General features: G+C 47.5%; 1 long non-coding RNA gene across 1 annotated transcript; it reads left to right on the top strand.

Moving 5' to 3' along the window:
* Window positions 1–514: 514 nt before the first annotated feature.
* Window positions 515–24,644, top strand: LOC123346039. Its single transcript, XR_006572908.1, has 3 exons — window positions 515–567; window positions 1,305–1,407; window positions 18,933–24,644. It is a non-coding gene; the product is annotated as an uncharacterized LOC123346039 (long non-coding RNA).
* Window positions 24,645–25,312: the final 668 nt, after the last annotated feature.

Genomic DNA, 25,312 nt, shown 5'->3' with positions numbered 1-25,312 from the left:
TGTCTTGCTGCAGAGATGGGGGGCAGGACAAGGAACACGTGACCAATCCCCCAAGTGGGAAGGGAGGAGGTGGGTGCATCACCACACCAACCCACAGAGTGAGCCCCATGTGGAGGCTCAGGGTAATTTTACTTCAGGGTAATGCTCCCTCTCCCAGCTCCACCATGGGGCCATGTAGCTCCATGTCGACCCCTGCGGGGAACAGGGGGAAATGCCGCAGTTTGCTCCCTGGGCCAGGACCTGCTAAAGCCATGCCATGCTCAGGGTTCTGACCCTCCCCGACAGCACCCCCAGCCCAAAACAAGTGCCTAGAGGCACAAGCAGAAGCTGCCTCAGCATTAGAGCTGAATTGCTTACAGAGCCATTACACTGTGAACAGTGACTTTAAAAACAGCTCCTGCATGCTCAGCGATATCCCCTGTGTGTGGTGTGGGCTGGGACGTTTGTGGGAGAGACCAGCAGAATTTTCTGCTCAAAATTTGCTTTCACTGACACTTTTCTCTTCTTTGCCCTGCAGAGTCAGCACAGCTGGGGAAAGAGAGAGCTGGCAGATGTATTATCCCTAGGGTGAGCAGACAGCAAATGTGAAAAATCGGACAGGAAGTGGGGGGTAATAACCCCCTATATAAGAAAAAGCCCCAAATATTGGGACTGTCCCTACAAAATCAGGACATCTGGTCACCCTAATTATCTCTGGTATCACAAACCCTGCAGCCCTGTGACCTCTTCCCCTTCTGTCTCCGGTGACCCCTATGCAGCCCCCGCCCCCTTCCCATCATGCCCTTGGTGACACATGCTATCCCCATCACCGTCCCATCCTGCTGACTTATGGAGAGGGGCGTGGGGGTCACGTGATCCCCTAGATTGGATCATGGACCCCCCCGGGCCTCCCCCAGATTTTAATAGCTAAGATGGGTGCCCCTGGGTGCCCTCCACTCTGCCCCATATCCATTTCTGCCTCCCTCCCTGGCACCAGTTTCCTCCCAGTACCACAATCCTTATGATAAAATCATGAGTGGTTTCCAACAATGCCTGTTTAAACACATGAGCAGTCACACTGAATCCACGTGAGCAAAGTCTGGTGTGTTTTTAAAGGTTTGCAGGATAAGGGTTCACAGTGGAAAGAGTGAAATGAATGAAAGAAAGAAACAATATAAACTGAAAATATAGATACAACAATTGCTTCTAATTTTTGGCTTTCAGGAAGCATAGACACTTCATGTAAGAGTAGCAGATTTTTTAAAATGTCAGACAGAAGTGGGGTTTTTATTTCATTTTATTTACTGTTGTATTTCAATACACAGTGAGAAAGATGACAAAGCCTGATTCTTCTAACTCAGCATGGTTGTGTGGGGAAGGTGGTGCACTAGGATCAAGAAATCCGGTTTTGGTTCTTGACATGTTAAGGTATGTTTACACTAGAGCTATTAACTAATATGATTGTACTATTGGCAAGGGCACAGGGCTTCGTTCACGTTACATTTAATCCTAGGATTATTCTAACATGGCCAAATTCTTGAGTGCTCTGTGCTTCTGTTTCCCATCTGTACAATACAAAGGCAGCACTATTCTTTCTCCCCACACCATGTGTGTCTTGTGTATGTAAATTGTGTGCTCTGCAGGGCAGGAACTGTCTCTCATTGTGTGTCTGGGCAGCGCCCAGCACAATGGGGCCCTGATCTCAGCTGGGGCAGGAAGTGTCTCTCACTGTGTGTTTTCTCTCACATACTTAAAGTTCCTGTAACCATCATGTAATAAAATTGTAAGCTCTTTGGGGCAAAGACTGTCTTTTTGTTCTGTTTGTACAGTGCCTAGCACAATGGGGTTCTGGTCCATGACCAGAGTTTCTAGGAGCTATGATAATACAAATAATAATGCTCCCTTTCTCCTCTGTAGGACAGTCTCCCTGACTGAACTACATCTCCCAAGATGCACGACTGTCTCCGCTCTTGGGGAGTTGCCTCGGTGCATCATGGAACACCCATGGCTGCAGCGCATCACAAGAGATGAAGTCTGTCTGGTGAGCTTTGTCCATATAGGGACATGGGGCACCTGAACTACAGCTCCCATGATGCACTGCAGCAGAATTTCCAAACTAAAATATTTTTAGTTTCAGCCAAAACTTTCCATTTTGGGTGTTCAGCTTTTCAACAAAAAGTCTAAATTTTCCATGGGAAACAGACGCTTTTTGTGTGAAATTTAATTTAATTGAAATTCCAATTTTCAATCAAAAAACAGTTTCAGTGGAAAATTTTCAACTAGTCCTAACTGCTAACACCTTTACATTCCTGTACACTTGCTGCACATACCATAGACCTGACACTTCTGCAGTCTGTACAGTGAAATCAAATTTTATGCACTCTGCACACACAACTATTCAATATAAATACCCATCCACACACATGCATGCCTGCACATGCATAAACATGCATACACTACTTCTACAGACATTATCAAATACCTGAATGATGCTGGCGTTTGGGGGGATTGGAACCCCACTGTGTTAGACACTGTAAAAACACTAGGAAGACATGGAAAACTTGCACTGAGAGATGACAAGTGAGAGACAAAGTGTGTGTGTGGGGGATACAGTTAAAGAGGTACAATATTTAATATACTTTTTTTTCTCTGCCCAACAGTCTGAATGTAGCTGATTGTTGACAATCAGTATGGGGAACGTTATGGTTGCATATAGTCATGCGATGATGGATTTGGGCACCAAATGGGGAATTAAGAAAGTATATCTGGTTTTTGTTCTCGATACATTTTTGTTTACTTCTTTTTTCTGAGAAGTCCATGGGCAATGTGTTAAGCGATAATAAAAGAACCTCACCACTTCTATGTTAAGTTTCCGTCAGCAGTCACGAACATATGTCACTTTGGAGGGGTGAGCAATTCCATGCTTTAGACCCTTCCTGAGACCACATTCCAAATATCCATGTTCCCCCATTGTTTGTGCTCATACTTGGCTTTTCTGGTTCATCGGCATTGATCTTCATTAGCATCTAGTGGTTAAAACGTGGTCTGTGGTTAAGGCATTAGCTGAAAACTCAGATGATCTGGGTTCAATTCCTGGCTCTGTCACAGGCTATCATTGTTCGTTCTTTGGCCCAAGCTACTAGCCAATATTCAGGGCCCCAGAGAGTTGCTTCCATTAGGAGAAGACAAAAACTCTGCCTAAAGTCCTGTTTCCCTGACCATAGTAGCAACAAACAGCAGCAGGCAGTTTCCTTGCTCAGAAATTCCCACATCTCCCCCTGCAGCAAGCTCTGTGCCAAAGGAGCCCTGTCTCTCTGCTCCCTCTCAGATCACACTCACAATTGCTCCTCCTGGCTCCCTGGCTTAAAACACACAACCTAGACCCAGTGTTTGTATCCAGAGACCTCAGCCCACATGGCGTAGCCATGAACTGCCATGCAGCCTAGTCTTTGGGCAGATGCCTCCATTGTCTGTGGCTATATTTGCCACAGAAAGGGGCTTGATTGTGCCTTCTGTGGTATCTGAGCATCTTCCAGTCATGCACTGAGCAACGTGACTCACACCTGTTCTGTGTCTGTCTCTCTCATTGTTTTCACAAGAGAAGAATGTTTTGTTCTGGTACAGGTTTTTTTAGTTTTGTATCTACATGCTGTTGTCAGGTTCTTAGCTCCTCATTGTTTCCATTTCAAACACGGCTGTTTAAAACACATCTTTTTATTTGATTTCTAAAGGTCTAGCTCTGTTGTGGAAACGTTGCTGTTGGGCATAAGAAAAAAGCTTCTTGTTTTCCAAAGCTTCCCCTTGGAGCCCAATTAATATCGACAGTGTCCCTTCAACTTTGAACCATTAAAAGCTTCAGGTGGGTGTTTCCTCAGAACTAGCAGTGACCACATGAAAAACATTATTAACTAAAGGTCAAAGGTGAGATTTTCAAATGCTATCAGCCTTGGCTTCAATGAGACCAACAGAGAGCACTTTAGAAAGTTTGTCTCTAAGATTATTGAAGTGGAATGCAGACAAGTGCATGAACCCAGAAACCACCAGTTAATTGCACACTTTGCCCTGTGAAATTCAGACATTATTCATACCTGACTCCCTGCCTCTCCATTGTCCTCCTACATTCCACCTCACTCAGTCAACCAGAAAGAGGCAGGGGTCATTTCAGCCAACTCAGTGTGAGAGGAGATCAAATAAAGAATGCAATGGCTCAGTATAAATAGCAATTGACATACTCTACATACCATATCGGCAGGACTGTCCCTACCCATATGCAAAGTACACAGCTGCACAAATACTTGTATAAAATGTATTAAATACTTGCATTAAGGTGGAACCTGACCAGGATCAAGGGTTCCTTGTGCCAGGCCTATACAAACACATATAAAGGCACAGTTCCTCCTCTGAAGAGTTTAGAGTCTCAGAAGACAAGTGACACACAACAGGCTGGGAGAGGGGGAGCAGGGAGAGAAAACGAATTATCCCCATTTCTAATAAACAATTTGCATGACAATCTAACTACCATCAGCTGCATACAACCAGCACAGTTAAAGTTGCAGCCGAGCATGTCTTGTTGCCTTCAAATGATGAGAGATGTGGGCTGAGAATGAAGTGGTGGCAATTCTTGTGATTTTATCACCAGTAAGTCTCGTGGCATTTGCCAGCTCCAGGAGTTGAGAGTAGTTGAGAATCTCAGCTTTCATTAAACAAAACAAAAAAACTGTAAGTTTCTCACTCCTCTGGTAGCAGTGAAAAGCTTTAAAAACGTGACCTGAACATAACATACGGCTCAAAACCTAGAAGACAAATTCAAAGAGCTCAACATTTATAATTTTTTAACATTTCATGATTTTCAGGGGCCAGATTCATGAGTTTTAGACACTTCAGCTTGGCAACCCTGGGAACAGGAAGTTGAAGGTTTGTTGTTGTTCAGTGAGTGACCAAATTGTTGCAATCCATAAATGTCTCTGTCTGGGATGGTCCTGGCTATTGCGACAAGAATAGAAGATGTTCACGTGCTTGGTTGGGTTTTTGTTTACAGCAGGGGCTCTCAAACTGGGGATCAGGACCCCTCAGGGGGTCACGAGGTTATTACATGGGGAGTCACGAGCTGTCAGCCTCCACCCAAACCCCGCTTTGCCTCCAGCATTTAGAATAGTGCTATTAATTAAAAACACTTTTTAATATATTTAAGGGGGGATCGCACTCAGAGGTTTGCTATGTGAAAGGGGTCACCAGTACAAAAGTTTGAGAATCACTGGTTTAGGACTTGCATCATTTCAGAAATGAACGGCGTTCTGTGTCTCCTGCCTTTCGCCAGATTATACCTGCAAACATCTCTCTATGTATCTTTTTATTTGTGGCACTATCTGTCTCTTGGGGTTCATCTCCATTGTGGTGTAAGGTGTGGGTTAGTGGTTAAGAGGTGGTAAATGAGACAGGAAACTGAAGCAAGGTGCCCATGATCATACAGATCAACCTAGACCCAGTGTTTGTATCCAGGGAAACCTCGGCCCACATGGAGTAGCTGTGACCTGCCACGCAGCCTAGTCCTTGGGCAGATGCCTCCATTGTCTGTGTCTATCTTTGACACATAGAGGGGCTTGATTGCACCTTCTGTTCTATCTGAGCACCTTCCAGTCATGCACTTAGCAACGTGACTCACACCTGTTCCGTGTCTCACTCTCTCATTGTCTTCCCAAGAGAAGAATGTTTTGTGTAGAATGTTTTGTTTCTGGCAGGTTTTTTTAGTTTTGTATCTACATGCTGTTTTCAGGTTCTTAGCTCCGCATTGTTTCCATTTCAAACACAGCTGTTTAAAGCACAGCATATTTTTATTTGGTTTCTAAAGGTCTAGCTTCATTGTGCAAACATTGCTATTGGGCATAAGAAAAAAGCTTCTTGTTTTCCAAAGCTTCCCCTTGGAGCTGAGTTCAACTGGTGTTCACTCTGAAGCCTACTGATGACAATCTAAATGACACCCTGGGTAAACACTTTGTGACTTAGCCCAGGTGGACTCAGCAAGCCCAGACAGAAGAGAGAACTTGTGGCTAGGTAGACACCATTAAGGTACTTGCCAGTTTAGTTTCAGGAGTCAGGCTTGCAACGGCACTTGTGCCCTTCTTCCTTTACATGCAGGTGCCGCGGCGGCCTGGTACTGGTGTATGTTTCCTCTCTTGAGTCTGCTCCAATGGCCGTAGATTTGCATCTCTGCTCATGAGCTAAAGCACGAACCTGAGAAGCGTAACTGGGAGCAGCTTCACCGTACGAAGAGTTCTTTACTCACCCACAAACACCCAGAGCAGTAACCAAACAACTCAGCAGGAGTCAGCTGCAGCCTAAGGGCCTCCTGAAAGCTGATAACCACACACCATCTGTGTCACTCAGACTCTGTCTCACACACACACACACACACACACAGAGGCCCTTTCACACTCACCTCCCAACACAAACTTGTATTATTATTGTTGTGTCTATTTCTGAGACCCGGGCCCATAAGGAAAGAGTGGGAGATTCGGAAAGATTAACACAGTGTGGCAGAGCTCTGACCTTGTCCCTGTAGGTCCCGCGCTTCCAGGCGCTTTATGCTAGCCTCAGAGGCTCACTGCGACCCTCCACGTAGCCCTGCTCTCTCTAGGGCCAGGGGTACATACTGAGCCCTTTTCATCATAAGCCAGCAAGCAGGTTGGTGAGAGAACTCCCAGAGTCTCTGTTATCCCTACGGGCTTATTCAAGCACAGTTTAGTCTCCTGTCCTGACAGAGGCCTGTCTTCCCTACCCAGGAGGTGTTTCTGTAGTGGCGGGTTGGGGGGAACCCGGGCCCACCCTCTACGCCGGGTTCCGGCCCAGGGACCTAGTGACAGCGGCTGTTGGCAGCCGACCTTTCACCGCCAGAGTTGCTACATTTCCCTGGGACACTTCCCCACAGCTCCCCCGCTCCTCTCTCTTAACGCCTTCTTCACCCTGACCTTAAGGCTCCCTTTCCAGTGGCTTGAGGGTGTCTTCATTACCCAGCCCTTCAGCCGCACTTCCTCTCCTCTGGTTCCCTTTTCATCCCTCCGGCATGACTGGAGTGAGCCCTTTTACAGTCTCAGAGGGGCCTTAATTAGAGTCAGGTGTTCATATTAGCTTAACGGCCTCACCTGACTCTTTGCAGGTTAATTAGAGTCAGGTGTTCTCATTAACCTAACCTGGATCAGCCCCCGGCTCTGGCCAGTCAGAGAACAGAAAACTGCTTATCCAATGGCCAATATATCTGCCTTCTGCTACTCTGCTGTACCCAATGGACCCGGGTCTGTCACAATAGACAGAGAGGCAAAGAAAGGGACAGAGAAGGCTGCATTGGCTTCTGCAGTGCAGACCACACCAGAGTGGACTTCAGTTTTCTAACAGGAATAAGCAGCGGGCAGATCTCGCCACAAATCTTAGGTCACCTACATCCTATGGTGACAGGTGAGTTAGAGATGGAAATAAAAGACACAGTAAAACACAAACACTAGAATCAGAGCCATGGAGTCAGGACACCTGGGTTCTATTGTCTGCTCCCCCACTGACTCTCAGGCAAGTCATTGAAACTCTCTGTTCCTCATTTAACTCGTCCGGGGCTAACGTTAGCTTCCCCTTGCAAAGCAAGCCGAGGTTCTCCGGTGGAACGAGCAGCGCACAATGGTTTGGTTTCTGTCTCTCAGCTCTGCGTGACTACAGATGTGGAGACCACAGGCCTTCGTGCTAATTTGCCTGCGGTGGTTGCTGAGGTTTCCTAAGGCTGCATGAAATCTTGAGAGAGGTTCACTCTCACAGCCCTGAACACAGTTCCTGTACTACAGCAGCTCTCCGAAGCAAAAGCCGTCCCTCTTTGCCCTCCCCCTGCCTTTCTCAAACAGGGAGTGTCCAAAATGCTGGTTCACAATGTCGTACAAGCAGGATTTTCTTTCCCACCTTAAGGGGAGTCGGATTTTGAGTCCAACCTCATGGGTGGCAGGTGGCAGGTGGCAGGTCAAAGGCCAGGGCAGGCTACGCCTCCCGTAATCCTGGCCTTGGCCCCACCCATGTTTTGCCCCGAGGCACCGCCCCCCCTCCCTGCCCCTCTACCCCACAAGCCGGTGGGGGCTCACTCAGCTCCAGCCGGTGGCCTGGAGCTCGGGCCTGCTGGCGGCCTGGGGCAGCGCTCATGCCTCCCTGGGGGCCAATGGCTCAGGACAGCACTGGATCCAGCCCAGTGAGGCTCTGGGGCCAGCCTGGCGCTGCTGGGGGTGGGCGGACATGGCTGGGGCAGGTGGGCCAGGGTTCCTCTGGCCATGGGGGTCAGTCTTGGGGCTCCTCTGGGCGCAGGTGGGGCGGGGCCTAGGGTGGAAAGGGCGGGGCAGGCGGGCTAGCCTCCCCAAAAGGGGGGGGTTCACCCACCGCTCATGTACAACCTCCATCCCACCACCCCACACAGTAAATAACAACCCAGCTCCTGATTCTCTCATCAAGAATTAGAACTTGCTCGATTTGGAGTGAGCACTTTTTGAGGGGGTGAATTTTAGGGAGAGGAAACAGATGAGTTAGAGCAAATGGCTCATTTTCATCAGGGCCAGGAGCTTAGCAGTGGGGATATCTGCTGTCTAAGGGACTTATCTGTCCGCCACCTCTGTAGCCTCTGAGCAGCTCACCGTCTTTAATGTATTGCCTCTCCCAATGCCCCTGGGAAGCAGGAAAGTGCTGTGATCCCCATCGTACACATGGGGGACTGAGCGAGGCTAAGAAACATGCCTGAGTTCACACAGGGAATCTGTGTCAGAGCAAAGACTTGAACCTCGGTCAGCCAAGCCCTAGGCTAATGTCTCAGTGTACATCTACACTGGACACTAAGCTCAGGCTCTGAATCAGGTTTAAGCCCAAGCCCCTGCTTCTGTCCACACACAAATCAGTCTGACTCAGGCCAGTGAGTACTCGGGACCTGGGCCTAAGACTCAGATGAGGGGGGGGATAAGAGACAAGTCCCAGAGTGGCGCAGTTCCAAACCCACTCATTTTGCAGTGTGGACGCAGCTCAAGTCAGAGACCTGAATGGAAGGCCTGCGTGGTGCAGAATGGATGAGTTAGCATGGCTGTGAGGCCTGGTCCAGGAGCCCAGTATGTCTACACTGCAATGTAAACTCAGGGTTCGAACTCAGGCTCAAGCTTAACCCCCTTTCTGTCTACACACAAATAACACCAACATAGGGCTCATGTCCAAGGTCCTCAGGCCCCACAGGGATAGAAGGTCCGAGTCTGAGTCAAGCCACAACCCAGGGTTCAAGCCCTATTGCTTTGCAGTGTAGATGCAGTCCAAGTGGACTCATGCTCCGGGAGTCTGCCAGTATTGCTGTATTCTGCACCAGCTGCCTTTTGCAACTGGACTTTTGGTGGTCGAGCCAATCTGGAGGTGACAAAGGCATGGATCACTGGAGCAAGGTCCACATCAGAGAGAAACTCCATCTTCTGGGTTCCAGGTAGGTGGAAAGAAGCCACGGTGTCTGCAACGTCTTTGTAAAAACTTTGTGAAAACTGAGAGCCCTTTGGAGGAGCACCTTAAAAACCTAACCAGGTATCTCATGAAGAGAAGAAAAATAATCAGTTTCATTTTCCCTCTGAGTCATTGATACGAGTGGTTCTTAAGTTGTTGTTTGCCGTAACCAATTTTTTGGTTAATATTGTGGGTTAATTATGATGACTCATTTTTCTCTTTCAGGGTATTGCCAAATTAATCCCAGTGACTAATTCCAGTATTGTGTTTTCCTGTCATTGACGGTGTATTTTATTTTGAGACTGTGACTCTATTACTTTCACAATCCGTTGGCTTCTAATTGTTGATTTATTTGGGTGATTGTTCGGGGTGAGTGCCTGACATCAGTCAATATGAATGACTGTGTTGTCGTTAATTTCATGTTCACAACCTGAAGCTGTTGTTTAAATGAAGTTTTTCCTTAGCAAGATAACAAAAATACTAATTAATAATCCCTAGTTCGTAGCTAGCATTTTTCACCAGTACATCTCAAAGTGCTTTACAAAGGAAATCAGTATCATTATCCCCAGTCACAGGAGGGGAAACTGAGGCATGGACCGTGGATGTGACTTGCCCACGGTCACCCAGCAGGCCAGTGCCAAAGCCAGGAAAAGCAGCCAGGTCTCCTGAGTTGCCCCTCATAAATTATGTACTCCCACTTTCCTTTAAGGAACCCGTCAGAGGGACCTCTCCCAGCTGGCTTCAGGCCTATCCACTGCCTCAGTGTCTCTTGAGATGATTCTCTCCGTTCCCAGCGCTGTTAGGCCTTAACCCACCTGCTAAGAGCTTGTCGACACTTGGAACTGTACCCATACAGTATTCCAGAATAGTTATTTTGGTATCAACCCCCATATAGACCCTCTCGCTCCAGAATAAAAGCCTCCGCACGGGGGATGCTATCGAATCAGCTGTTCCAGAATCATCATTCGGGAGCGGTTATTTCAGTACATTCCCAAGTGGAAACAAGCCTTACGGGACAATAAGCTGATCCTTTCCGGAGTTAAACTTCAAACGATTAAACACACAATCAAAATATTCCATCTTAGCTCCTTAGTGACCCGGCCCTTCCTTTTTCCTCTTCTTCGTTTGTCAGGAGTCTCTGTCCTTGGCTTGCAGCCCACCCGCTCAGCCCCCTGACCCACTCCTTCTTCTCCCCAGCACAGGGAAGCCTCCAAACCCCTCCCCCAAGGGAAACGCCTACCCACCCTCTACTGTAGGTCCTGGCCATGGTACTTTCTCCCACACAAGCAGTTGTCTCCTATGGCCCGTAGCTCCGCCCTCACTGAAAGGGGCGGGGCTTGAGCTCTGATGGGCTCCTCCCACTGCCTTGGGTTTCAAACAGGCCAGGAAGGAGAAGCGGAAACTGACGGGGAGGTTCTCTGTGAGGGTGAGGTCTTTCCCGCTCCCTGGTCCGTGCGCACATCTAGTTAGAGCTCCTCTTAGCAGCAGCAGCCGCCGATGTGGCTTTACAAAGCAGCAGGCGTTGTCTGGGGTTCTCAGCTCGGTGTCTCCGTCCAGTTCGTTCCCTCATCCTGTCCCAAGTAATTAATTTATTTATGGCTTCTGTGGTGTCCCCTTCATCTCCATTTTGTTCTGATGAGGCTCTTAGGCTGCTCTGGAGGGTCACAGGTCAGCAGCGAGGGGGCTGATGGGAATGGTAGTTCCCAGCTTGGCAGATACCAATATAGAATAGACATCAGATTTGTTTCTATTGTTGCATAACTAGAGATTGCCACCTATTTTTTTTTAAATGGTCTCCTGGTAACATTTGCTAAAACTAGTAGGGTACAAAGTGTCTCCTTTCTTGGAGTCCACCGTGATAGCAAGACGTGCTTCCAAGATTCTTGGGGGTCGGGAGTACAGAATCTCACAAGAGAAGTTTCCTCTTCCACATTTATTGATATTTGCAGCCAAGCAGCTGCCCCTTTTCAGCTTCCCAGTTCAAACACAGAACATTAAAATCAAGGGAGCTCTCCGGATCTGGACATACTACCAGCATCTGTCTCTCACATCTGTCTGTGCAGCATCTGGCACAAAGGGGCCCTGATCTCAGCTGGGGCAGGGACTGTCTCTCCCTGTGTGTCTGTGCAGTGCCCGGCACAATGGGAACCTGATTTCAGCTGGGTGATACTAAAATGTAAATAATAATTAAATTTTGCCCAGCCATCCACAGGCTAAGATAAAGGGAACCAGATACCAGGTTAGGGGATATGAAGTGCTCACAGGCAGATATCAGGAAAGATTTTGCCCCTCCGCTCCAAGACAAATTCCAAGAGACATGATCTCCTCCCTACCAATGTGATGTTAACTCTGAAGCCTAATGATGACACTTTAATCACCTCTCATGGTAAACAATTTGTTGCCAGTCCCAGCACAGGAAATGTGAAGATTTGCACAGTCTGTGAGTACAGTTTAATTTTTGACTGGAGTAGGAAGCATCTGGATGGTGGGCAGAACCTCCTCCCCCTTCAAAATTGCACTAACTTTTTTTTAATTCTTGACATTGACTGTGGCTTAGCCCAGGTGGCCTCAGCAAGCCCAGACAAAAGAGAGAACTCGTGGCTAGCTTGACACCATTAAGGACCTTGCAGGTTTAGTTTCAGGAGCCAGCCTTGCATTGGTTCTCATCCCTTTTCTCTTTATATGCAGGTACTGCGGTGGCCCGGTACTGGTATATGATTCCTCCCCTGAATGTGCTCTTATGGTCGTAGATTTGCATCTCTGTTTGCAGGGCCGTCCTTGGGATTTTTGGGGTCCTATGCAGTATTATTAAACTGGTGACCTTATGCCCAATGGCAGCTCAGCACTTCCCAGCAGCCCTGGGGGAAGGAGTCCTGTTACTGGAGAACTGACCCCTGGAGCATCTCTCAGGGCCATTAGCAGTAGAGAGAACTATGATGCACTGTTTAGTGTCCCTTCAACCTTGAACCATTAAAAGCTGTGGGTGGGTATTTTCTCAGAACTAGCAGGCTTACTTACTGACCACATGAAAAGCATTATTAACTAAAGGTCACAGGTGAGATTTTCAAATGCTCTCAGCCTTGGCTTCAATGAGACCATGAGACCAACAGAGAGCACTTCAGAAAATTTGTCTCTAAGCTTATTGAAGTAGAACGCAGACAAATACATGAACCCATAGAAACCACCAGTTAATTGCATACTTTGCCCCTTGAAACTCAGACATTATTCATGCCTGACTCTCTAACTCTCCATTGTCCTCCTACATTCCACCTCACGCAGTCAACAGGAAACGGGCGGGGTCATTTCAGCCAACTCAGTGTGAGAGGAGATCAAATAAAGAATGCAATGGCTCCGTATAAATAGCAATTGACATACTCTACATACCATATTGGCAGGGCCATCCCTACCCATACGCAAAGTACGCAGCTGCGTAGGGCACCAGGAAATTTGGGGCACCACATTTCTTGGTGCCCTGCACAGCTGTGTGCTGCTCCAGCCCCTGCTCCGCCTCTTCCCCATGGCCCCCGCCCCTGCTCCACCCCAGTCCCACCCCACCCCTTCCCCAAAGCCCCTGCTCCACCCCAGTCCCACCCCCACTCCCCTGAGGACTGCTGCAGGGGTCGGGCCTGTACTCACCGGCAGCAGGAAATGCAGCGACCCAGCCCCAGCCGCACCGCCGGCAAGTGCTGGGGGGTGGTTTTCCCCTGTCCCCCAAGGCTGGGAGCCAGGGGAGCACAGCGGAGTGGGCTGGTGCTGGGGGGCAGTTCCCCCCTGCTCCCCTCCCCCCGCGGAGGCCTGGGGCCCCACACAGTCACCCCGTGGGAGGGCTGCATAGGGAACCAAAATGGCTAGGGATGGCCCTGCGTTTCGGTATTAAATACTTGCATTAAGGTGGAACCTAACCAGGATCAAGGGTTCATTGTGCCAGGCCTATACAAATACATATAAAGGCACAGTCCCTCTGAAGAGTTTTGAGTCTCAGAAGACAAGTGACACACAACAGGCTGGGAGAGGGGGAGCAGGGAGAGAAAACTAATTATCCCCATTTCTAATAAACAATTTGCACAACAATCTAAGTACAGTCAGCTGCAGACAACCAGGACAGTTAAAGTTACAGCCGAGCATGTCTGGTTGCCTTCGAATGATGAGAGATGTATGGGCAGAGAATGAAGTGGTGGCAACTCTTGTGATTTTATCACAAGTAAGTCTCATGGTATTTGGTATGTCTCTTAAAGCGCCAGCTCCAGGAGTTGAGAGTAGTTGAGAATCTCAGCTGTCATTAAAAAAAAACCCCAGGAAGTTTCTCACTCCTGTGGTTGCAATGAAAAGCTTTAAAAACGTGACCTGAACATAACATACGGCTCAAAAACTAGAAGACAAATACAAAGAGCTCAACATTTATAATTTTTTAACATTTCATGATTTTCAGGGGCCAGATTCATGAGTTTTAGACACTTCAGCTTGGCAACCCTGGGAACAGGAAGTTGAAGGTTTGTTGTTGTTCAGTGAGTGACCAAATTGTTGCAATCCATAAATGTCTCTGTCTGGGATGGTCCTGGCTATTGCGACAAGAATAGAAGATGTTCACGTGCTTGGTCGGGTTTTTGTTTACATCATTTCAGAAATGAACGTGTTCTGTGTTTCCTGCCTTTCACCAGATTATACCTGCAAACATCTCTCCATGCATCTTTTTATTTGTGGCAATATCTGTCTCTTGGGGTTCATCTCCATTGTCGTGTAAGGTGTGGGTTAGTGGTTAAGAGGTGGCTAACCACACAGGAAACTGAGGCAAGTTGCCCAAGGTCATACAGGACCCAAGAATACCTCAAAGGTTTCCGGAATTCCAAGCCAATAGCTTAACCACAAGTCAATCCTTCATCTCAAAGAGATATTTAGCTAGATCCAGAGCTGGATGTTTGAAACTGCTCTTCCTTTTCCACAAACGGAGCATCTGAAAAGAGTTTACAGTTTCACCGTTTGAGAGATTTACTCCCTGGTTTAGCTAGAAAGCTCAGTGCAGCCTTTGCTGGGAAGGGACTACGGTGCCTCCGTAATAATGTCAACCAGGGCAGCAGGTGTCCAATAACTGATACGTCCGTTAGAAGTGATCAGAATTTATTTATCCAGGGAAAATTTCAGTGAAAATTAAAAATTAAATAGTTTCATCAGGGCTGTTGATTAATCGCAGTTAACTCACATGATTAACTCAAAAAAATTAACTGTGATTAAAAAAAGTAATCACAATTAATTGCAGTTTTAATGGCACTGTTAATTGAAATTTATTAAATTTTCGGATTTTTTCTACATTTTTAAATATATTTATTTCAATTACAACACAGAATACAAAGTGTACAGTGCTCAATTTATATTCTTTTATTACAAATATTTGCACTGTAAAAATGATAAACAAAAGAAATAGTATTTTTCAATTCACCTCAGACAAGTAATGTAGTGCAATCTCTTTATTGTGAAAGAGTAACTTAAAAATGTAGATTTTTTTTTGGTTACATAACTGCACTCAAAAACAAAAAACGTAAAACTTTAGAGCCAACAAGTCCACTCAGTCCTACTTCTTGTTCAGCCAATTGCTGAGACAAACAAGTTTGTTTCCATTGACGAGAGAGAATGCTGCCCACTTCTTATTTACAATGTCACCTGAAAGTGACATTGCATGGCACTTTTGTAGCCAGCATTGCAAGGTATTTACGTGCCAGATATGATAAACATTTGCCTACCCCTTCATTCTTCGGTCACCATTCCAGAGGACATGTTTCCATGCTGATGATGCTCGTTAAAAATAATGCATTAATTAAAGTTGTGACTGAACTCCTTGGGGGAGAATTGTACGTCTCCTGCTTTCTTTTATCCACATTCTGTCATATATTTCGTGTTGTGGTAGTCTCGGATGATGACCCAGTATATGTTTGTTTTAAGAACACTTTCACTGGAGATTTGACAAAATGCAAAGAATGTACCAATATGAGATTTTTAAAGATAGCTATAGCAATCAACTCAAGGTTTAAGAATCTGAAGTGCCATCCAAAATCTGAGAGAGACAAGGTGTGGAACATGCTTTCAGAAGTCTTAAAAGCACAACACTCTGATGCAGAAACTATAGAATCCAAACCACTAGAAAAAGAAAAGCAGCAAAGAGTTGTGTGGCACCTTATAGACTAACAAACGTTTTGGAGCATGAGCTTTCATGGGTGAATCATGCATCCGAATAAGTGGTTATCGCCCACGAAAGCTCATGCTCCAAAACGTCTGTTAGTCTATAAGGTGCCACAGGACTCTTTGCTGCTTTTACAGATTCAGACTAACACGGCTACCCCCCTGATACTAGAAAAAGAAAATCAACCTTCTGCTGGTGGCATCTGACTCAGATGATGAAAATTAGCGTGCATCAGTCACACTGCTTTGGATTGTTATTGAGCAGAACCCATTATCAGCATGGACACATGTCCTCTGGAACAGTGGTTGAAGCATGAAGGGACATATGAATTTTTAGCGCATCTTTGTTCTTTGTTCCTAGATGAATACATTGACATCTCTCCAAAATAAAGCACATACTTGCGCCTAGTTTACCCAATAATCCAGATTGCTCTGAATCACTGACCTTCCCTCTACATTATTTACCACGGCCCCAATTTTTGTGTCATCTGCAAACTTTATCAGCGATGATTTTATTTTATTCCAGCTCTTTGATAAAAATGTTAAATAGCATAGGGTCAAGAAGCCATCCCTGTGGGACCCATTGGAAACACACCCACTTAATGACAATTCCCCATTTACAATTGCATTTTGAGATCTATCAGCTGGTTTTTATACATTTTATGCCTGCCATGTTAATTTTATATTGTTCTTGTCTTTTAATCAAACTATTGTGCAGTACTGAATCAAACACTTTACAGAAGTCTACATATATTACTTCAACACTATTATCTTTTTCAACCAAACTTGTTAGCTCATGAAAAAAAGATAGCAAGCTCCTCAGCCAGCTCTTTTAAAACTCTTGGATGCAAGTTATCTGGTCCCACTGATTTAATAATGCCTGTCTTTAGTAGCTTCTGTTTAACATCCTCGAGAGAGACTAGTGGAAGGGAAAGAGTGTTATCAGCATCATGTGATGAGACTATATCATCTGGTTTTTTCCCCCAAATACAGAACAGAAATATTTATAGACCACTTCTGCCTTTTCTGTATTATTATTGATAATTTTACCATTTCCATTTGGTAGTGGATCAATACAATTGTCAGGATTCTTTCTGTTACTAATATAGTTTAAAAACTCGATGTTATCTTTAACTTCACTGGCCATCGACTTCTCCTTGTATCTCTTTGCTTATGTTATCAATTTTCTACAATTCCTAATTTCTCATTTATATTCGTTACTGTCAACTTCCCCTTTTTCCTATTTGTAATATGTTATTTTTATAGCTGATTTCACTTCCCCTTTACTTAGTCTTTCCTCACCACCACACAGCCATCTGCTATTGCCTTCTTGGTTTTACTGTTACTCATTTTTACTTCTGCAGAAACCAAATTCTCTTGAAAGCTTCCTATTCATTCTTAGTAACCCATATTGTGAGGAGTTTCTTTGTACTGACATTATCCGGTCTGATCTTGCTCTTCATGAGATATTTGATATTTATGAAAATCTATTTGTTAATTCACAATAGTCTCACTGTAGTAGATCGTCTGCTGTTCCTACAAGCTATTGTTGTGCAGAATGAACGATTCAGGGATCAACAGATGGCTCGTTCAGTGCACAACTTACATACAAGCTTCTTTGTTGGACTGAATGTCTAGCTGAGAAACCTACCATCTGCTGTGTGGGAGCAAAGGCCCTCATCCTGCAAACACCCAAACATAAGTAACTTTACTGACCTGGGTAGTGCCGAATGGGACCATTCATGTAATTATTGATATTGCAGTGATGCTCAGCAGCCCCCTGCTGAGATCAGGGCCCCATTGTGCCAGGGGCTGCACAGACACACAGCCAGAGACAGTCCTTGCCCCAGCTGAGATCCGGGCCCCGTTGTGCCGGGTGCTGCACAAACACATAGGGAGAGACAGTCCCTGCCCCAGCTGAGATCAGGCCCCCGCTGTGCCGGGTGCTGTACAAACACACAGGGAGAGACAGTCCCTGCCCCAGCTGAGATCAGGGCCCCGTTGTACCCTGCTAGGTGACTTGCCCAATGTCACACGGAATCTGTGTCGGCGCTGAGAACTGACTCCATGTGATCTCCTGAACCACTGAGCCATCTGGCCTCTCTTTACAAAGCCCTAGAACAACACTTAGCTGCACGTCAGCCCAGACCAGCCACATTGTCCAAGGTGACACATCGGAGCTGATGAGCCTGTGTCACAAGGCACCGAGGAAGAGACCTGGAGACAGAGCCGATGGCTCTAGTAGGAAACAAGACAATTGGGATCAAAGCCCCGGGAGCACTGGACAAGGTCCTCACCTGGGGCAAGGGACCCTGGCCAGATGGGAGGGGCAAGTGGCTGGTGAGTCAATGGAAATTAGGAGAATGTGGCCTTAGGGGGCACAATGGGGACGTGCTGCTGAATTTTGTTAGTACTTAGCACCTGGCAAACACTGCGGGGTGGTTTCATCGGTAGGGAAATGCAGGGCGGTGGAATACCCCACGTATCCTCACCTGGCCACACGGCCTCTCTCCGGTCAGTGTCCCTGCCCCTCTGGGAATGTCCCCTGCTCAGGGTTCGGAGCCAGGCCACACTCAGAGCCCTATAGAGAGAGCAAGGAACCCCTCCTCACAAAGCCTCCTAGGGAGTTTCGCTATTTCCCATGGGTTACATGAGGAAGAGGAACAGACAGAAGTTCTCTATTTGAACTTCCACACTGAGTCTGGGTAAGACTACACTGCAGTGAATCCCCCAGCATAGCCAGGTGGCCACAGCTACCCCCCCGCCCCATATCCTTGTGGGGTAGGCACAGCCTGCTGTGAGGGACGGGGTTTTCCCCTCAGGGTAGGACCACCTCCCGGCGTGATGGTAGCTACATTGACAGAAGCACTCGTCCATTGACTCAGAGGCAGCTACAGTGCTCATGGGGGTGTTTTTTCACACCCCAACCACTGTTGCTATGCCATCCCTACATTCCAGGGATAGACCAGGCCTGGGTGTCCAATACCTGACAGTGGAAGTCATGTCCCACTAGAGAGGCATTTCTCAGGGCCAGCTGCCCCGGGGTGCGGGGCCGGCACACAGCTAAGGCCCATCCCCAGTACAGCTGGTCAGTCGTTCTCTGTCAGAGGGGTTTGCTGACGTAAAATTCTGGTTTTGATTAAGCAACACAGTGCCTTCTTTTGTGGGGAAATTTTCAAATTTTAATCAATACCCCCAAATGTTTAGCTAAAAACTTTCCCAGTTCAGCTGAAGATTTCCAGGTTTTGGAAGAAACGTCAACATTTTCCACACAAAAACTCCTCTCTATTTTCTAGCCCACTCCAATCACCAGCGCGTGTCCAGCTCTCCTAGGCTGGGTCTGCAAAAGCCTATAATCCAGCTGCCTTCGTCCTTCATTCTGGTCTCAGCAGAAGAGAGCCCAGATGCAGGCGGATGCGGTTGTGGTGATGGAGCACACACAATCTGTCAGGAAAATGATCTGTGAACTGAGGTGGATTCACAGGATCAGTGTCACATCACACGTGGGCAGGAGGAGCATTTCCACGCCTAGCTGAGGGGAGGCACAAGCGTGAAGAATTCAGAGCAATCAGAAACGGATTTCACACCCCAGCGAATGTATTCACATGTGACCGGTTCTGACAAGAAATTGACTTTTGTTCACTCTAATAACCTTAGGTCTGTGGGTCTGATTAACACTTATGTCAAAACCTGGGTGTATCTGAGTGTGATCACACCTACGTCAAAGTTGCTGGGCTATTCCAGAACAAGTTTTCACACCCTAGCCCCCAACTCGCCCACACCCGTGGGTGCTGCTTCGTTGCCATAGTTACCCAGTCCTCCACTGCTCAGCGTGCGACATGTCTCAGTTCTCACCAGAAGATGAACTCCTGACAAGGCGGGAGAATGTCCAGGAGACAGGGCTATGGCCAGGCAGTAAGGGGCGGAGTCAGAGGTCGCTATTGTTTTGTTTTCCTCTGGCCTCCAGCAAGGGGGCAATGGGGGTGGTTGAATTGCAGAGCTAAGCTGCCTAGTAAGAAAAGGGAAACCAAGGCAGTGTCTGTGACTTCACACAGGAGAGTTTCTGGTTCACTGTTACAAGAACCAATTCTCCTGCTGGTTCAGGCTGATTTAACAGAGCCAGTCTGGGCCAGTCCTTTGTACAAAGAGGCAGCATTTTGACAAAGGGAAAGGAAATCCTGGAGACATACTGAAATAAATGGGAACATGAGAGGAAATAAACAAGGTTGGGGTGAGGGAAGATTACCTCTTCCTACCATTGTTCTTCTCTTCCTGACTTTGGCCCTTGGCACAGTTATTTGGTGAAGTTGCGGGGTCTCACAAACCTAACTCACGATAAAGTGCTGCTATTCCTGGGCACAAAACCAGTTTGATCCATGCCCCAGAAAAACTGGAATCTCAGGCTGTCTGAATTACGTCCCACCCTGGGCTCAGCACCAACTCAACCCTTTCCTCCAGACTGCTCATCTCCTGGTTTATAAACCAATTGGGTCTGATTGATGGCAGCTGCCAGCCTGGGAGTGAAAAAGAGTCAGTGGCCTGGCGGGAGATCCAGGCTCCAGTCCCTCTGCACTAATGCATTATTCATACAAAGTGAAACAGCTTCGACAGGCGAGAGTGAGAGAGCCCTGCCCCAGGATCCCCTCCAGCCCCATGGCTGGGCACTCATGTGGGAGGTTCAAGTCCTGTTCCCCCATCAGGCAGAGAGGGGGCGTGAACCCCCGGGTGCCCCACATCCTCGGTGAGTGCCCGAGCCACTGGGCTAAAGGTTATAACCTGAGCCCTGCAGCGCTTACGGACCTTTGTGGTTCTAGCCCTAAGAGCCGGGGGCTGGTGAGGAGGTGAGGGGCTGTTTGGACTCGTAATCAGGTCAGATTAATTAGTACTGTGTACGTAACGGTGTTGGGGACTCAGTACATTGTGCTGCGGCTGGGGGGGGACACGGACTGGGGGACTCCCTATGGGGCCCCTGAATGGCTCCTTGTATCCATCAAGGGTTTGTCCTTGCCCGGATCTAGTCAATGGCGCTATGTCTGAGCACAGAGTGTACTTCTGGGGCTAATCTCTCCCTCCCCAAAAGCTGTGGAGAGGAGCCCAAGGATTTGGTTTGAGCCGGTGAGATTCTCCACTCCCAGGGACATGGTGTGGAATTCGGGGAGCACACAAAGAACTGGGGTGCCTCTCCCCCACATGGTTTCTGTGCGGCCTGGCTTTAAAGAACTCTAACTTCACTTTAAAAAATAAGCTACTCTACTGGCTGCTACCGAGTCTGATAATGACTGATATTAACGTCTTTCTCTTCCTGGTACTGATAAAACACAGAGTTGATCCATCGATAAAGGGAACAGGATGTCCGCACTGGAGAATCAGTGAGCATGCTCATTCGATAATACAGTATCTAAAATCTCAAAATCAAGATTAGAATGAGTCAAAAATTTCTCATCCAAACTGTTAATTGATGGAAAATTGCGTATTTGATTAACTGAAATTTTTCACAGCCAGTGTCTTTTGAGTTTTTGTCAACAGATGCTGAAAGATTTTCAGTCTTTTGCTAAAATGTCAACATTGTTTCGGGAGAAAAGAAAACATTTTTCGAACCAGTGATGGTTATTCGCGATAGTGATGGTTGCCATGGTGAACACTAAGACACATAAGTAGATGGTAGATCTTTCTAAGATGTGTTATCGCTCCATCTCCTGCATGTTCATCTCTTCAAAAACTTGTTTCCTCATGCTTACTTCTTCCTTTCTCTCATCTCATTACTGGTGGGTCTTAAGAGCAGGTTAGACACACACCTGTCAGGGATGCACTAGAAAACACTTAATCCCCTGCACTGAGGTGCAAATTCCCTCCTGACCCCCAATAGATAGAGGTTGTCTTCTGCCCTGGACTGATTGATGGATCACTTGATGATTCCCTGTTCCATTCATCCCCTTTGGGGCACCTGGCATTGGCCACTGTCAGAAGACAGGATACTGGGCTAGATGAACCTTTGGTCTGAGCCGGTATGGCCATTATGTTCATATGCCCTGAAAGCAGGAGAGTTTATAGCTCTTCGAAAACCCTTGGGTGTCTTTCAGAATTTTTGCTATTACACTTCTGGATGCTCCATTATCCATAGAAATGCCTCCTCCTATTTTGAATCCTGCCATGCTCTTGCCCTCAATAGTCTCTTGTGGCAGTGAGTTCCGCTGGCTAATTGTGTGATTAAAGCAGTGCCTTCTACCGGGTTTAAATCTGCCACTTTTCCATGTAATTGGCAGTTCTGCTGTTCTCAACCCATCCTCCTGGTATGTCTTCTGGGTGGCCCTTCGGCCAGAGAACACAGCATGTCAGGCTTGGCTTCTCCTCTCACTCCCCCACCAGTATCACTCCAGAGGGAGGGACCTCCCCACACAGTGAAACAGGCCTCAAGAGGGGTTTTAGGGGATACCCAGATTTCCCAGCTGACAGCATGACCAGTTACAGCGTGAGCTAGAGAGCCTGGTTTTAGAAGCAGGAGCGGTGATGTCTTATAGTCTCTGTGGATTGGGCTCAGCGGGGGACACATAACACACTGACCAATGGGCCACACAACCAGAACAGCTGTTGATTGTTGGGCTGTGTTAGATATAAGAAGTATAGACTGTTTAATATGTTCAATTAGTTGTTTAATAAGGTGTTTATGAAGTAATGTTAAGTAAATCACTGGCTTTAAAATAAGATCCACTATGGAGTATATGAGCTATTGACCCTTGGACTCCATCTCTGAAAGGAGACTTGTTTACCATTAAGAGACAGGCTCAAACCAGTCAAAACCGGTTTTTCCCGCCAAAACCAGCCCTCAGCATTCCATCTCCTCAGAACTTTTCCCACCACAAAAGTTTTATAAGGACGTGTTCAGTGTCTGCGCAGGGCAGTCCACCCCAGCGACAGCCCGTACACGGTCGGGTCTTCACAGTGCTCCTGAGCTGGAGAGTGAAGAACTCCATCGGTCCCGCCGTGAGACTGAGGAAAAGGAGGCCTGTCACCACCATTCCTGCCATCCTGCATTCCTGGTGTCCACCATCCCAGAGGGCCTCCTTGCCAGCGACGAAATCCAACCATCGTCTGGACTCCTCAGTGCTCCCCCTCAAAGGCTCTAAATCAGCCGGAGAGTGGAAGGTCCTGGGTATCGCCCCTGTACGTCTTATCCACTGCACCTGAACAGTGGGAAAAGATTTCTGTGTTGGGGCATCATTTAGTGTTGTTCAGCTTCCAAGGGAGGGTTTATGGGCCTGAGCTTTAAGCTCCCAAAGCCAGTCACTGTTTCATTTTATTAATTAAGTTTGCATTTTCCCCTATTCCTCCCAGTTTTCGGAACCTTTACCCTGGATACACTTACCTTTGTTTGCACCAGATCACCTTGTCTCCTCTTTATTTTATTTACACCACACAAGGAGGGAGGCTAAATCCACTGGTGATAGATACAGGAGGGAGTCGAGTTTGTATCTTCTGAGAAAAGGGGCTTTCCTTTCCTAGTTCTCCCCTACCATTTCTAAAGTTTTCCTTTGAAGCATTGCCTTATTCCCCTGGAGGTAATCGCTGTATGACAGAGCTGCTGGGGGAAAGTTTGTTCAGGGTCTCCTGGTGCGAATGGTGTAATGCTGGAATATCTTCCAGCTGGAGACACCCACACAGCTGGCTGCATCTCCAGGTGGGATGTGGGAGCAGAACAGATGTGATTTATCTCAACTTGCTTAAGGGATCTGGAAACCCAATTCTCATTTATATTTGGGAGGCCAACCCAGATCACATGGGCGGGGTTGAATCTGTCAGCCCAGCACTACAGGAATTGCCCTGCCTTTCCAGTTCGGAGCATTGCTTATCTCTGGCAGAAATCAGACCCCACCCTGGCCCTAGGCAGGAAGGAGCCATCCTTGAGGCATCGCTGTGAGATCTCATGGCCCTGCCCTATTTCAAAGCCTATTGGCCGGAAACTCCTCCCAGCTGGGACTCCAAAGAGAGGAAGAGCTGGACAAATGCTACAGCTGGTCCCTGGCTATTGCAATGGGTATGTTGGTACCACCTTCCCCTGTCCCGCCCGGCACAGAATGATCTCCACGGTTCTCAGAAACCCTCAGCCTGTCTCACTTAAATAGACTGAGCCAGAAGTAACTCTGAGACGCTGACACCACAGTTCGGTCTCCTCTGCCCTGTCGACAGTTGGCTCAGGACCAGCAACACCAGGCCCAGGCCATCCCTGGGCAGTGCCCAGCAGAGGTGGCGGAGCAGAGACATGGAAGTGTGCGATACCTTTGAGCCTGCTTCCGCCTGCTCGGCCTCAGAGGTAACCCAGGCTGAGACTAGGGGTTATCACAGAGAGGTGGGAGGGAGCAGAGACTCCAGCCATCCCCAGACACAGGATGGGCCCCTCGGGGGTCCATTGCAGAGCGGTGCCGTTACAACAGCCCTGAGGCTGCTGGAATTACGCCGGAGGTCGACACAGCCCCCTGCCCCAGGTCTGGTCCCAAGAGCAAAGCTGCCGTGGCCCCATTTTCCCTTCTCAGCTGCACGGAGCAGACTCTGGCGCACCAGAGCAGCCAGCCAGAGAGTTTCTCTTGGCACCATTTGTATGTCACTGCTCGGCAGCTGTTCACGCCCTGCAGTGCTGAAAGCCACCCAGGCTCCTGTTCACAAACAGCAAACAGGTAAGTGGGCAGAGCCCACGCCCATCCCACCCACGTGGAAATCCAGCTGTTCCCTCAATAGCCTAGGACAGCCACACAGCCCAGCGCGCTGAGCCAGGGACCGCAGCTTGCGGGAGGATACAGCCGCCAGGGACTTCAGCAGGGGGTCAGAGAATGACACACACACACACACTCCGCCCACAGGACCTGCACTTTGTTAAGATCCCGCACTCCAAGAGCTGTGACAAAGGGCAGTGTCATAAACAGATAGTTAAGGGTTAAGGTCTCTTTTACCTGTAAGGGGTTAACATGCAGTACCTGATGACCACCTGACCAGAGGACCAATCAGAGACGAGATAATTTCAAATCTCTGTGGAGGGAAGCCTTTGTCTGTGTTCTTTGTTAGAGAGCTCTCTTTGGATCTAAGAGAGGTCAGTCATGTCTCCAAGTTCTCCTGGAGTAGTTTCTACTATTTAATAGTGAGTATTAATTAGAAAGGCGAATTAGTGTTATAATTTGATTTCTATATTTGCAATTGTGTGTTTGCTAAAGGAAATTCTTTATTCCTGTTTGCTGATATTGCTTTTACTGAGAAAGAAAGGAGGGGGGATTCTCTCCAGAGATTGATAAGTTTAGACCCTGTATTGTTCTATCTTGAATTACAGAGACAAGTTACTTTCTTTTTATTCTTTAATAAATTCTTTTCTTTTCTTTGGACTTGGTTAATTCCTTCTCTTGTGGAAATTCAGGGGAAGGGGAGGGGGGAAGAGAGAGTTCCTCCTGGGTTTGATTCAAGCAGTTTGAATCAGGTATCTCTTTCCAGGACTAGGGAAGGGGAGGGGGAGGTAAGTCCCTCTTTGTGTTGAATCAAGGATTTGACTCGGTGTATATCTCTCCAGAGGGGCTAGGAGAGAGGGGGGGGAAGTGGGCTGCTTCCCTGTGTGTAAAGATTCAGGAACATTGAATCTGTGCTCCCCAGGGAAAGTTGGGGGGACAGGCAGTGTGTCAGACACTTTAACCTGACTGGT

This window comes from Mauremys mutica, chromosome 12 (genome assembly GCF_020497125.1).
Source record: "Mauremys mutica isolate MM-2020 ecotype Southern chromosome 12, ASM2049712v1, whole genome shotgun sequence".
Lineage (NCBI taxonomy): Eukaryota > Metazoa > Chordata > Testudines > Geoemydidae > Mauremys > Mauremys mutica.
Note: the sequence above shows the minus strand (reverse complement) of the source record. Positions and strands in the feature narration are given on the sequence as shown.